At 45.0% G+C, this 13,678-nt stretch overlaps 1 protein-coding gene across 12 annotated transcripts in view; it reads left to right on the forward strand.

Moving 5' to 3' along the window:
- Positions 1-5,263: 5,263 nt before the first annotated feature.
- KTN1 (kinectin 1) overlaps positions 5,264-13,678 on the forward strand; it is a 653,615-nt gene continuing 645,200 nt past the window's right edge. For all 12 annotated transcript variants that reach the window (XM_069208520.1, XM_069208523.1, XM_069208524.1 and 9 more), the window contains exon 1: positions 5,264-5,401. The gene's annotated coding sequence lies outside the window, so the exon portion shown is untranslated. The remainder of the gene's footprint in view (positions 5,402-13,678) is intronic.

Consider the following 13,678-nt stretch of genomic DNA (forward strand, 5'->3'; position numbering starts at 1 on the left):
TAGTGTTAAAAATGTATTAAATTGATGATAGCCAAAAGTAAGAAGTGCTTTTCACTTATACCAATATCATTTGTAAGTCTATTTGTTTAAACAGATCAACCTAAGGAAGATAATGATGACACAAATGTGGAGAGACAAGATGACTGAGACATGTCGTGGAAGATCCCTTTGAAAAAGACAGTCAGCCAGTCACACCTCATGGCCACTGTAGCAGTGCTTCATATTCCCCACAGCCAACATCAATGGATGTGTCCCGGGTCAACTGCAATGGTTAGCAGGATTCTTAAACGAAGACTCAACTGTCCAAGATCTACAGAACAGCTCTTATACACCTTCCCATACTCTATTGGGAGTATTGTTAACCCCAGGAGGGAAGAAAGTACTATTACTCCTGGAGTGGCAGGCGGTTAAGTTTAGCTGGGAGCGAAGTCTTAGACGCTCTCATACGATTATCCCTTACGCCCCCGACATACCAGTGACGGGCTTACGAAAACTGACAGGGGGGCAAGCCCTAACGGGACTTAAGAAATTAGCCAGGTATAATATCGACACATTAGGAGACCTGTATCATAACGGGCAGCTAAGCACCTTTGCAGAAATGCAAGAGCATTTTGACGTTCCACCAGGGACATTCATAACATATACTGCGATAACTAGGATTATCCAGAGAACTTGGAAGATGGGGGTAGAAGAGCCACCTATACATGAGGGCTGCAGAGTTATTTGTTCTCGAGGGGGAGATAGGGGACTGGTTTCCACACTTTACAATGCACTACACAAGGACACTCTTACCCCGCTAGATAATCTTAGACTGAAATGGCACTCAGAGTTGAGGATCCCAATAGAAGTGCAAAGATGGGACAGAATCACGTCCCATATATACCCTGCAACAAGAAACGCTTGTTTCAAATTAATAAATATTTAGGTCTATCACAGAGCTTATCTCACCCCCGCAGAATTGCAAAGATGTATGCTTCTAGTAGAGGTGGTTGCCCCAGATGCACAGAGACAGAAGCAGGATTAGAACACATGTTATGGAACTGCCAGCAAATAATACCTTACTTGGAGGAAGTATTTAAAAGATTAGAAACGATCACGGATAGTAAACTTCGGCTTTCTCCACTGGCCGCATTGCTAGGGGACTTCCCCCGACCCTCTGCCAAAAAGACAATTAACAAATTAATTGACTTAGCATTACTTCTAGCTAAAAGAGAAATCAAAAACCACTGGACACAGCTTAAGGACCTCAAATACAAAGATGGCAGAATGCATTGCTAAAATGGGCGGAGGTGGAGGGACATATACTACATCACGAAGCTGCCCAGGGAAGGGGGTCCAGGGACACGGCAAGTCAATGGGATACTATTGTAGACAGCCTTAAATACCCAGATGACCCAGAGTCAGACGGCTCGCAAAGAACATCCGACGCGAGCTCGGACGAAGCCTCTCACATGTAACGAAATGGAGATAATAACTTCAAAGGATTAGTTTCATTGTATGGAAATTATTCTGCAAAATGGAAAGGATTTATTTGCTGGATGTGGGTGGGACTGTGGGGGAAGGTAGGGGTGGATTTCACATGATTGATGTGGAATATGTTTTATTCCTGGTTGAAAGTTAATAAAAGATATTTAAAAAAAAAAATCAATGGATGTATTCCATGTGTGCTCCCAGTCGTGAGGTGCCTTATGACAACCAAGCATCGTGCCGAAGTTACAGCTGCAAATCCCCAGTTCTATGGTGGTCTTGAGGAGCACTGCAGCACGGATGGGTTAACCCGTTCAGTTGAGAGATTGGGACATGCCACTACAACCTTATTGAGGCAGACAGTAACTCTCCAAGTGGAATGGGCCACTTTAGTAGGGACATCTCTAGGGGCTTAGATCAGATTACCTCTGCAGTTGAGGCACTCCAAACGTCCTAAATAGCTCATTGTATAGGTGCTGAACCTCAAAATGGGTGAGGAAATCTCCAATGTCAGCAGCATCACTGCAACAGATGAACAATCACTGTGACACAGCAGTAGCTGTACTCTTGCTGCAAAACATGTGAGCATAACCCATTTGGGACACAATTGCAAGAAGCAGTGAAGGGCAAAGTACAGGAAGTAGCAATAGTGCTGTAAATGTGTGCTTTTGGGGATGAATACGACATTGGATGAGGATATTATGTACAATTTGCATGTAAAAGTTAACTACACTACACAGAGCCTGAAGATCCCTTGGAAGACGAGCCAACAAGACTTGGTAGCTGCAAGAGTCGCAGTGCACAGGGGTACTGTCCTGCAAGGAGAGGTAAAGACTCACCACTTCCAAAGTTGGAAAGCTGGTAGAGGTGACCAAGAGGACCACTCAAGGCCAGCAGGATCCACGAAGTGTTGCAGGACAGAGGATCCACGGGGCCCGTCATCATTGCAGTTGTTGTCTGCGAATGCAGGGGAGTGACTCCTTCACTCCAAGGGAGATTCCTTCTTGCTTCTTGGTGCAGACTAAAGACTTGCTGCTCTCAGAGGATGCACAGCCGGGGAAATGTTGCAGTTGCTAGAAGGAAACAATGTTGCAGCGTGAAATCGTTGCTGGTGCTGCAGATTGTAGGTTCCTGTGAAGTCCAGTTGCAGTTCCAGTGGCCAGAAGTCAAAGTAAACATTGCAGAGGAGTCTTGCTGGAATCTTGCAGGTCAATTCTGAAGACCCACCCAAGAGGGAGACCCTAAATAGGAATGGGGGTTGGTCACCTAGCAAGGTGACCCTCTATCAGGAGGCGGCTGTGACGTCACCTGCCTGACCTGGCCACTTAGATGCTCTGAGAGGCCTCTGCCCACTTTGGATTCAAGAAGGCAGAATCAAGTGGCCACCTAGAGGAACTCTGGGCACCAACCCTGGGGTGGTGATGGATAAGGGGAGTGGTCACTCCCCTTTCCATTGTCCAGTTTCGTGATTGTGAAAATGGTCACAGTGCAAAAAACAAATTGCAAATGGGTTTTGTACATCGCAAACAGACACTTTTTTTCAGTTACAAAGAAAGTTTTAACAAATTTGCGTATTGCAAACATCTAGGACTAGATGTACAAAGCATTTTTACTATACCAAAGTGTGAATGCAAGAACGCTTTTTGTAATTTACAAATGGCAAATTTGGTAACTTATTAACAAATTGTAGTTTGGGTTTGTGAACAAAAACAGAAAAAGCTGTTTGGAAGGGGCATGTTCAGGGCTACCTATTCAAATAGGGAATCTGAATGGTATGTACTAACTTTTTGTGACCGAAATTCGGTTGCAAAGCAGCCGTACTTTACCACCAATTAAAAGTTGGTGACAAAACATTCGCAAATAGGAAGGGTTCCCCTTTGGTCCCATGGACCACGGCCTATTCTTAAAAAATAAACATTAAATATATCCTGTTTTCCTTTAAGGAAAATGGGCTGCATTTCGAAAAAAATAGATTGCTTTAGTTAAAAGCAATCACAGATATGGTGGTCTGCTGACCATATCCCTGTGATGGCACTGAGTCTTAGTGGGTCACAAATTGCGACCTACCTCATTAATATTCATGAGGTAAGTCTATGTCTATTTGTGATCCACTAGGAATCAGTAATTTGGAAATCAGGGCCAGACTTTCATACATTAGTAATAAGCGATTACCACATTGCGACTCACATAAAATCGCTCTTTGGTAATCTCTGTTACAGATGGTCATACATCTGGCCCCTATCCCCACATATACAAAAATAGGCATGTGATTTCCAAATTGTGATTCTTAGGAGATCACAATTAGGAAATTGCCATTTCTAATGTAAGAAAATGTACAACTTGTAATTAGCAATTTCTAGTGGGTAACAAAACGACCTTCCTCATGGATATTAATGAGGTATGTCACAGTTTCCTGCCCATTAGGCGTGACAGCCATCACTGTGACAGTGGCCTTCTGGGGTCAGCAGAGCCCCATATCTGTGACTGCTTTTCAATAAAGCAATTTTTTTAATGCATTTAAAAGAAAATGAAACTTTTAAGTTGTATTTGTTAAGAGCAAACAGTGGTCCGTAGGATCACTGCCTGCTCTTAAAAAATACATTTGTTTGCATTCTCAGAGGGGAAGGGCTCCCTTGGAGACCCCTTCTCATGTGTGAATGGTTACCACCTCCCCGGAGTGTTGTTAAAATATGTTTTGCTACTGTAATTTGGTTGCAAGTCATACACTCGACTGCGATTATGTATTTGGAAGGGAGCCCTTAAACGTGTCCCTTTCAAACACAGAATTGCTAAACGAAATTGCGAATTGGTAACAAGGTTACTCAATGTCAAATTAGAAACACGCCATGCTCGCATAATGTTATTGAAGAAATATAACCAGTGACTGGCTGAACACCAGGAGTAATGAAAACTGGTTATTTTAAACTCTAGTTACTGACAAATATATAGTGCGCGTTAAATTGTGGGAAGTGTAGGGTTCTGATGTGCTTGCAGCCATTCGTTCACATCTATTAAACATGAGTTTCATTCTACAGTGAGAACTCTTAATTCGTAGTTGGATATTCTGCATGATACACTGTTGTGTGCCAATAAAATTATCTTGTTAAATCATTGATCAGCCTCGTCTCGTACTCCCGACAGGGGAGGGCGGTGTTTGTAGATCTGCTCTAAGGGTTCACCCCGCAACTTGTTGACTTCACAGAGGTCGATGCACGGGACAAGCTGTAGGGCAGTGGCAAGGCAGCCTGATCATTTTCTCTTGAGTTCTCCCGGTATGTTATCCTCGGTTGCCAGCATGAGCCGAGTACTGACAGCTAACCACTTGCTGCCTCTGTCCAGTGCTGTATCCGAGGTAGTATACACTCCTCTCGCGCACCTACCTCCAGTAAAGTGGAAGGGCAACCCCCACGCCATGGGGTGCTGCCAATACACCCCTCCTTTAAGCATCAAATGGTTTCAGCAGAGAAATAATAAAGCTGACTTGAGCCAGCTTGGAAAGAGGCAGTCGTGTGCGAAACACTTCAACTCGTGGCCTGGCACCTCGACGCCTGAACGGCCGCTGCGCCTCGAGTGGCCTACTGCGAGGGAAGACAGACTTCCCGACGGGCTGGTCTCTCTCCTGTCAAGAGGCTCCGGTCTACCAAAGGCCCTCTCAAAATATGTTCCCGTTTCCCCTCAGGATAGCCCACGTCTGTGAACGTGCTGCCCCGGGTGCTCGGGAGATGTCTGGGGGCGGCCGGGCCTGCGTCTTTAAGTGGCCGGCCTCCGGGGCTGCATGCGGTGACATGTTAGAGGACGTGCGGCTGTCGAGGCCCCTCCCTCCCCGGCCTCTGCCTCTCCCTGCCCCCGCCTCCTAAGCAGCAAAACGGCTTCCGAAGGATCGGCCGCTCCGCGCACGGGCTGAACAGCTCCCTCCTGGCCGAGCGGCGCGAGGGTGAGTGAGGCTGGGGTCCGGGGGGGCGACAGCAGGGGCGACCTGGGCCAGCGGAGCCGCGGCAGTGGCGGCGGCGCTGCTTACGCCAGCGCCTGGAGCAGAGGCCGGCACTGATTGCCCCCGCAGGCCCGCTCCATGCCGCCCATGCCTCTGACAGCGTAGGCCTCGGAGGGGGTGGGAGGGAGCGGTACAGGCGTCTCCGGGTCAGCGCTGAAGCTCTCGTGGCGCATTCTTGCACTCTTCCCCGTCTTCCGCTACAGACACATTCCTTTCCCCTCCCCAGGGAGCCTGGGGATAGCCGTGTCATCCTGGAAGTGTCTCCAACTGCACCCTGTTTCTCCAAGGACAGAACCATGTTTTAATAATTGTGTTGTGACTTTGCCCCTGGTGTGCACCTGCTAATCTTTTAAATCTGTGCAGGACAGCGTTTAGAGTTCTGCGTTTAGTAAGTCACGGACCAACCCTATTTGTTTTTCTCCTCACCCAGCGACCTGAAATAAGTGCATGGGCTTTAGCAATGTAAATGTTAAGTGATAATAGGCGAAGTTGACAGGTCACCCCCTCTTGTCCCAGAGGCCATGCTCTCATGGCATCTATACGTGCTTCAGAATACCGCATGACCGCTTTTAAACAGTGGCGACTGTCAGACTACCTGCATGACAAGTGTACAGGCAGGTGTTGCCCTATATGACAGTCATTTATAATAACTGTCAGACACAGGAAGATTATGCTTTGGCGGGGCCAGGGTAATGCAGCCCATTTTAAACGCAGTCAGGGGCTACTTTATCACAAGAGCATAGGATAATTTCGTAATGCTGATTACATCGAAGACGTCTTCAGTTGGAGGCCCCGTTAGACCCTGTCACCCACAGCTGTCAACTAGCTCCATGTCATGAGGCTCACGTTGAGGGTCTCGATTTACTCACCTCCCACAATAAAATGCTTAGCAATATTCTTCCCTGAAGTTGTAAATATTTCCTAATTTGTATGCTTCTGGTTATCGCTTTTTCATTATGTATAGTCTTTAGGTAGGCTACATCAGCGTACCTGTCATGTTTATTCTTTATAATAATAATAATAAAACCAATGAGTATTGTTCGAAGACCTGTGCATTGTTTTTAAGTCAGCGCTTGAAATGGAAATATAGAAGTGCAGGTATCCACTGTGCTAGACTTCTTGTTTGCTACGGAGAAGTCCTGGTGCTTGCCCTTTAAACGTGTAGCGCCATTGCTAAAAAGGTCTGGCACTTTCCCTTTCAAATTAAAGAAGTGCAGATACTCAGTACCTGACAATAGAGGTCCATGAGAACACTGAAATTATATCTCTTTTCTCCCTATATTCCAAAATATTACTCACCATTGTTGAATTTCCCTTGTACTATCTGCTTAGCAAAGACTGATTTCTATTTTTAGGTTGCGCCCACTAGACAGTGTATGCGTTGGCTATTGAAGGACGTTTTCGGGACTTGCCATGCACTTGCAGGGGGCTTTTAGCCCACCCATTGCTTACCGTTAGTTGGCTTTCCTGTCACGGTCATTAGCTGCTTGTTATTCGTGGCCCTGCTTGTCACCCTATAGTTTCTTTTCCATGGAGCATAGCTCCTTCACCATCTCTTTGATTGTCTGGTTTATTTGTTTCCACTACATGCTTTTTAAGCTCTAATTGTTTCCTTTTGAGTTAAGCACTTGATGAAAACGCAGGTGTGTCCCTTGTGTATTTCTGTCCCCCACACATGTTGCTGTCTCTCTCCATATCCCTTCCATGTTGTCCTTTAATACCCCCCCCATTGCTTTCTTGCTTGTATGCCTGTCCCTGCCCCATCCACTTTGTTCCCTTGTCCGTTGCTTCTCCTCCCTGCCATCTGTTTGTTTTCTTCTCCTTTCTTGTCGGTTTGTTGCTTCTCCTCCTCACCTGTGCACTCCTCTCTCACCTGTTGCTTCCCCACCCGCAAGCTTCTTTTCTTACAATTGTTGTTTCTTTCCCACCTGCAGCCTTGTGTTTCCTCTTTTCCCCCCCCCCACCCTCAACGCTGCTTTCCCTGACTGCAGCCCTCAGTCTTGTTTTCGCCCACTTCGCTCCTCTTTTGCCTCCCCCCTCCTGCGCAAGCTACTTATTTATATTTTATTTACAGATCTGAAGTGGGAAGAAAATCACTTGTCAATTTGTAGGCACACACATACAAAATGGTGCGACCGCCATCTCCTTGCATATTTTTTATTTTTTTTACGTTGTTTTGTTGTGTGCTACACAGCATCAGGATGTGATAGAGCAAGGCTAAACACCATTTGCAAATGCAAGCTCTGTTGTTTTTTGCCAATGATTGTTTTCTAATACCCCACCTTAAAATATTTCACACATTAAACCTTTCCTCTACAGTGCTGTCACCATGTTTCAAACCCACCAGGATTTCAGAAACTACTGACATAAAAACCTAATCCTGTTGTTTTTAGCTTATTGCACGCTCAATCTACAAGTGCAGAACTGCCAGGCAGAGCTTTCTCTTGGATCAGTGTGGTTCTTTTGAGGTTGAACTGGTTGACAGCCATCGTCTGCAGCTCAAGAATGGGGTGTTATGTAATCCAGTTAATAGTTGTTTATTTTTCCACCTGTTGTCCTATTTGGGAGCTCGAAGACTGGTATTTGAAAGGATGATATCACAGTGGGGTGATCCAAGATGAAGGATAATGCAAGTTTGCTGGGAAGTTGACTGTATTGAAGGCTTTGGAAGCTTTCAGTTAGTCAGGTGCACGAGAAGCTAGTAACTGCATCCACACAACTAAATTAAGAGAGATGGCCACTGAAGCTTTTTGATGGAACCAGCATTGCTTTGTTACCAGAGGGAGTAAGGTGAGATTTTCCTGATGGTGTTGACAATAGTGAGCTGGTACTGGGTGATGTCAACAGGCACTGTCCCACCACCTGGAGGGGAAAAAACAATCTGGACCCACCCCAAACTGGATTTCGCAGCAATCACAGCACCAAGACAGCCCTTAGCGCGGCAACCAACGACATCCGGACCATCCTGGACAAAGGAGAAACAGCAGCCCTTATCCTCCTGGACCTCATGGCCACCTTTGGCGACGCCTGCCACCACACCCTGCGCACACGCCTCCACGACGCAGGGATCTGTGACGAGGCCCTGGACTCCTTCCTCACCGACAGAACACAGAGAGTCCGCCTCCCTCCATTCCTATCTGAAGCCACCAAGACCATCTGCGGCGTACCACAGGGCTTCTCTCTCAGCCTGACGCTCTTCAACGTCTACATGGCACCGCCCGCCAAAATCGCGCGATCTCACAGCCTCAGAATCATCTCTTACGCCGACGACACCCAGCTGATCCTCTCCCTCACCAAGGACCCCGCAACAGCCAAAACCAACCTCCATGAGGGTATGAAGGCCATCGCCAACTGGATGAAGAACAGTCAACTAAACTCAGATAAGACAGAGGTCCTCATCCTCGGCCCCACCCCCTCCTGGTGGCCACCCTCGCTGGGAGCCGCACCAATGCCCACCAACCACGCCTGCAACCTGGGTTTCATCCTTGACTCCTCGCTCTCCATGACCCAACAAGTCAATGCTGTCTTGTCCTCCTGCTTCAACACCCTCTGTATGCTCTGCAAAATCTACAGGTGGATCCCTACCGAAACAAGAAGGACGGTTACCCAGGCCCTTGTCAGCAGCAGACTGGACTACGGCAACGCTCTCTACGTGGGAACCACGGCAGCTCTCCAAAAAAGTATGCAACAGATACAGAACGCCTCCGCACGCCTCATCCTCAACATCCCCCGCCACAGCCACATCACAGCCCACCTGAGAAACCTCTACAGGCTTTCCGTCAACAAAAAGATCACATTCAAACTCCTAACCCATGCCCACAAAGCACTCCCCAACACCGGACCAGCAAACCTCAACGTTCGTCTCACCTTCTACACCCCGAATCGTCAGCTCTGCTCCGCCAACCTCTATCTCGCCACCGTCCCACGCATCCACAGGACAACAACCGGCGGCAGATCATTCTCCTACCTCGCGGCCAAGACCTGGAACACCCTCCCCATCCACCTACCTCAGACCAAGGACCTACTGACCTTCAGGAGACTCCTCAAGACCTGGCTGTTCGAGCAGTAGCAGCCCTTCCCCCTCCCCCCTCCTCAAAGCACCTCACAGGTGAGTAGCGCGCTCTACAAATACACTGATTGATTGATGTCCCTCCAGCTTGGAAGTGTGCTGAAAAAAAAATCATCATATTGTGTACCAGCATGACTGCCAAATTAAGAGTTCTTTGAATTTCCTACCTCCAAGAGGCTGGTGAGGGAGCTTCGTAGATTAGCGATTCCGCTACCAAAATGCAGTTTGCGGAACATAGGTTTCGATATTGGCTGATGCATCTCCTTCCTTCTAAGGCTGATAAAATTAGGTGCATTGAGTTAGGTGCTAGTGATGGTATTTATAGCAGAACTACTAAACTGCAAGCAATATGTAAACTTTATTTTTATTTTTTTATTTGAACTTTCCATGGGCATTATTTGATTTTTGCATGGGTAAAGAGTCAAGCAGAGGGCCTATGGAGAGCCTTGCCAAACGTGGTATGGTAAGCTGTCATATTGTCCCTAAATTGTGATGGCTTGCTGGATATTGCTGGGATATTCAACTATTTGTGTGTTTTCTAATGAAGGTAGGAGATGAAACCACACATACCTTAAAGAAATATGGGGAAAAATGAATGTTCTGTGCAATCTTACGAATGCCCATGCCTTTTTTAGATGTTTGAAGAGCAGAAACAGTTGTTTGTTGGGAAAGGTGTGTGTGCAAGACTTATTTATTTAGTACTTTATTAATAACCTTTTGTTCTGTACCGCACATGTTTTCAATACCATGCAGCACTATAAAAATAATTGTTACTACACCGAGTTTGCAAGCTCCAAAGAGCCCAAAATGCATCGGTCCACCTCAAACCGGGCCTCATTGTTTTTAAATGCCTGCATGACCTTTCGCTGTGATACCTAGCCAGAAGAATTGAGGTGTATGCTCTATATAGAGCCTGATGAGTCTAAAGGTTTATTGTTGGTCCCTCAGCACATGGTCATGTCCTTGATGGGGCCAGGCTTTCCCTAACCAGCGATTCAGCTTTGGGAATTCACTCCCACTTTAACTTCTCTAATTACTGACACGCTTCAAAAAGTCTCTGAAAGCTCATACAATTTAGCCTATAGGAAGACTTGAGCCAAGAGATCACAGTAGAAGTGTGTTCATAATATTTGTTGCCAGTTAGTACAAGAATGATGTATATAGCTTGAAATATGAAACAATTTTAATTGTTTTGTTTTACCTCCTAATTGCTTGGAGGTTCTTATGAAAAATAACTTTTTTATGTGGCAAAGACAACGTTTCTTTATTTGTCTTTATTGGTTTCATAGACAGCAATATTTCTATATCAAGTTGTCGCAACAGTATAATGCGTGTTGTGGTTGTGTATCTTTATGTTTCCAGTATATAAGAGCTGAGGGGTGTTAATCTCGTTCTGTCATAGTACCAGCTAACATATGCTTGCCCATGAATTACACAGTTCAGATTTTAATTGGCCCCTCAGCTCCACATTTTCCTACTTTGTCTGGTTAGCCAGCTATTTTGTGTACATTTGTTCTTTTACAAAAACAAACAATATTTACCGTAAATATTACCTTCCTCGCGTTATGCACCCATAAGAAAGCAACTTTAGTTTTGGAGCTCCATGAGACCCCTGGCCTACCTGATGCATAACAGACTATCACAATAAATCTAAATGGCCCACACAATAAATTCTAGCACCAGTATCTTTCCACCAACATATCCAGACAAAACTTTACCGCCTTCCAAATTCCTCTGCAAGTAAATGTACCAGTTGATTGTTGTAGTACAAGTTGTCATGCCTGCCAAAAGAATGATGGTGCCAGTCATGGCATTTATTTACCTGAAATTATGCCTGACCACTACCCTCACAAGCGGGAATAACTGACATGTTTTTGTTACGATTTCAACAGAACAGCTATGAAACTAAATTAGCATGCTGCTGTGTTGCTTAAATTTGCTGGGGCATCACTTCCGTTCAGTTGTGGCAGTGAATCCAAGAGACTAATATTTTGCATACATTTGAGGATTCCAATCCATACAGAACCACCCCGTTGTTCTTTTCTGCCCTTTTTATACGGTTATGGATTGCAGTACTCTTTTTACCTTCAGGCTTATCTATCCCCTTACTGTGGCGTTCATTAGGTGCTGTACCACGTGAAATGGTGAAGTAGGTGAGCAGATCACTTGGGGGAGATAATTGTCCAGGACCAGTGCCTTAACTGTGCATGCAGCAAATCTGAGTTCATACTCTTAAGTGTCTCCAACTTGTCTTTGTTGTTTTCTCTTGGTTTACTTCACAAACATCCTAAAAAGAAAAGATCCGAAATAATGAGCCAACACATGTTGCTTTTGTATGCCCAGTGTTCTGTTTTCTTTAACAATTAAGAAGCACTTCATGATTTTATCTAAATTGAGCTGAGGAATCATCAGCGTTTCTTTTTCTTCAAATCTACAGATACATTGTGAACTAATTTGATATCGGTTTGTTTGAGTTGTTTAGGTTTACTTCATAATTCAGTTATGAATCAGTTAGTTTTCTCTTAAGACGTGACACTGCATTTAAAAACAAGTTGCAGAGTGATGTCTCGCAGTTACTGCAGGCCTCCCAGAATGCAGAATTCATGAGATCCATGATAAAGGAAAATCAAACTAAACTTTTCACATATGCCAAGAACATTCAGTTATTCTTTTACAAAGAGGGTGTAAAAAGATACAACTTTAATTTCTCTTAAGTTTCAGTGCTGGCTTTTGAGACTTGAGAGTTATGTTGCAGTAATGGCAGTGTGTGAGGCTTTTGAGCCCTCTTTAGAGATCTAGGAGTTGATCTTGGATGCCTTAGATTTTACCTAGTCTTGCTACTTGAGACCTGATTCAGGAGTCTGATACCCTTTGTGTTTACATATGCTTATGCACTGCAGAGTCCTATTTCCTACTAGTCTGCTGGCATATCTAAAACTAGTGATAGATAATTGGATTACATAGTCTTATATGAACTGTCCCTTGTCTAGTCCTTCTGAAGCAGGTTTAACTGTTTCGGCAATGAATATGACAGCTAGAGGCCCTCATACGAAGCACCAAGAGATTCCGGAGGAGGAATTTGAAGAAACTGTGCTCTGAGATCTTTGGGTAGTTGGTCATCCAAAAACTCTCTCTGGTAGAGCTACAGCCCCCATCATGCTGTTTCCAGAGTAATATTGCAACTCCTTCTTTGCACTACGTTTGTAGCAGGAATATTCCACAACATCACTGCAGGTACTTTATATCTTTCAGTCACTGTCAAATGATCAGGGTAGCTCCATGCGTACAAACACTCTTCTACTCAAACACAGCCAGGATTAATGGTGTGTCCTACACAAACTCAGTAATACTGTATAAAGAAAACAAAACAGAAGGTTTACATATTTACAGTAAATGCTTATACCAGAGTATTGTCTCTCAGTATGCATCCATGATCCTAACACTGTATCCAAATATACAGGTCACTGTGTCAGACACTAGGAATATACCGAATTGTAGGAGCAGTACCACAGCAGTAAAACTGAAGGGTTTTAGATAGTCAAAAATGTATTCAGTTTCCTTGTTGAAGTACCATCTGGCATTCTTGAGATCACCAGGTCCTCTGACTCACTTCCATCAGAGGGATCATAATAATTCACTTTATTAAGATGAATAGGCTTCATATTAAAGTGCGACTGCCCATGTCAAGATAGGTGACATGGTCCAATGATACCTAATGACCCCAGTTTCAGATAGAAAAAGTGGGCAGATTTCAGTCATATCTGGGGGGCTGAAAACTTGGTTGCTGGGAAGTGTTTGACCATATCAGCCACCCTAATTCCAACTTCAGCACTTGCTTTAAAGAGCTTTTATGTTTGGAGCTTATTAACGTTGGTAATATCTGCATGTAGTAATTATGCACGAGGCTCTGTGCTGCTACTTTTGGATGCAGGACCCAATGCCATAGGAGTGTTCTGTTAGTGAGAGTGTTAAACATGTCTGAATTGTAGGAGTACCACTTAAGCAAAGGATAGATAGTGGCTGTTAAAAGGCCTGACTAGCCTTGTGAGTTTTGCATACATATAGATGTTATGTGGATTTGTAGAGGTGTGGCTAATCACCCGTGAGGGTACCCAGGTGCCGAGTAGGGCAGACCTGTAGTGGGGGGAGGT

Source organism: Pleurodeles waltl, chromosome 9, assembly GCF_031143425.1.
Source record: "Pleurodeles waltl isolate 20211129_DDA chromosome 9, aPleWal1.hap1.20221129, whole genome shotgun sequence".
In the NCBI taxonomy this organism is placed as follows: domain Eukaryota; kingdom Metazoa; phylum Chordata; class Amphibia; order Caudata; family Salamandridae; genus Pleurodeles; species Pleurodeles waltl.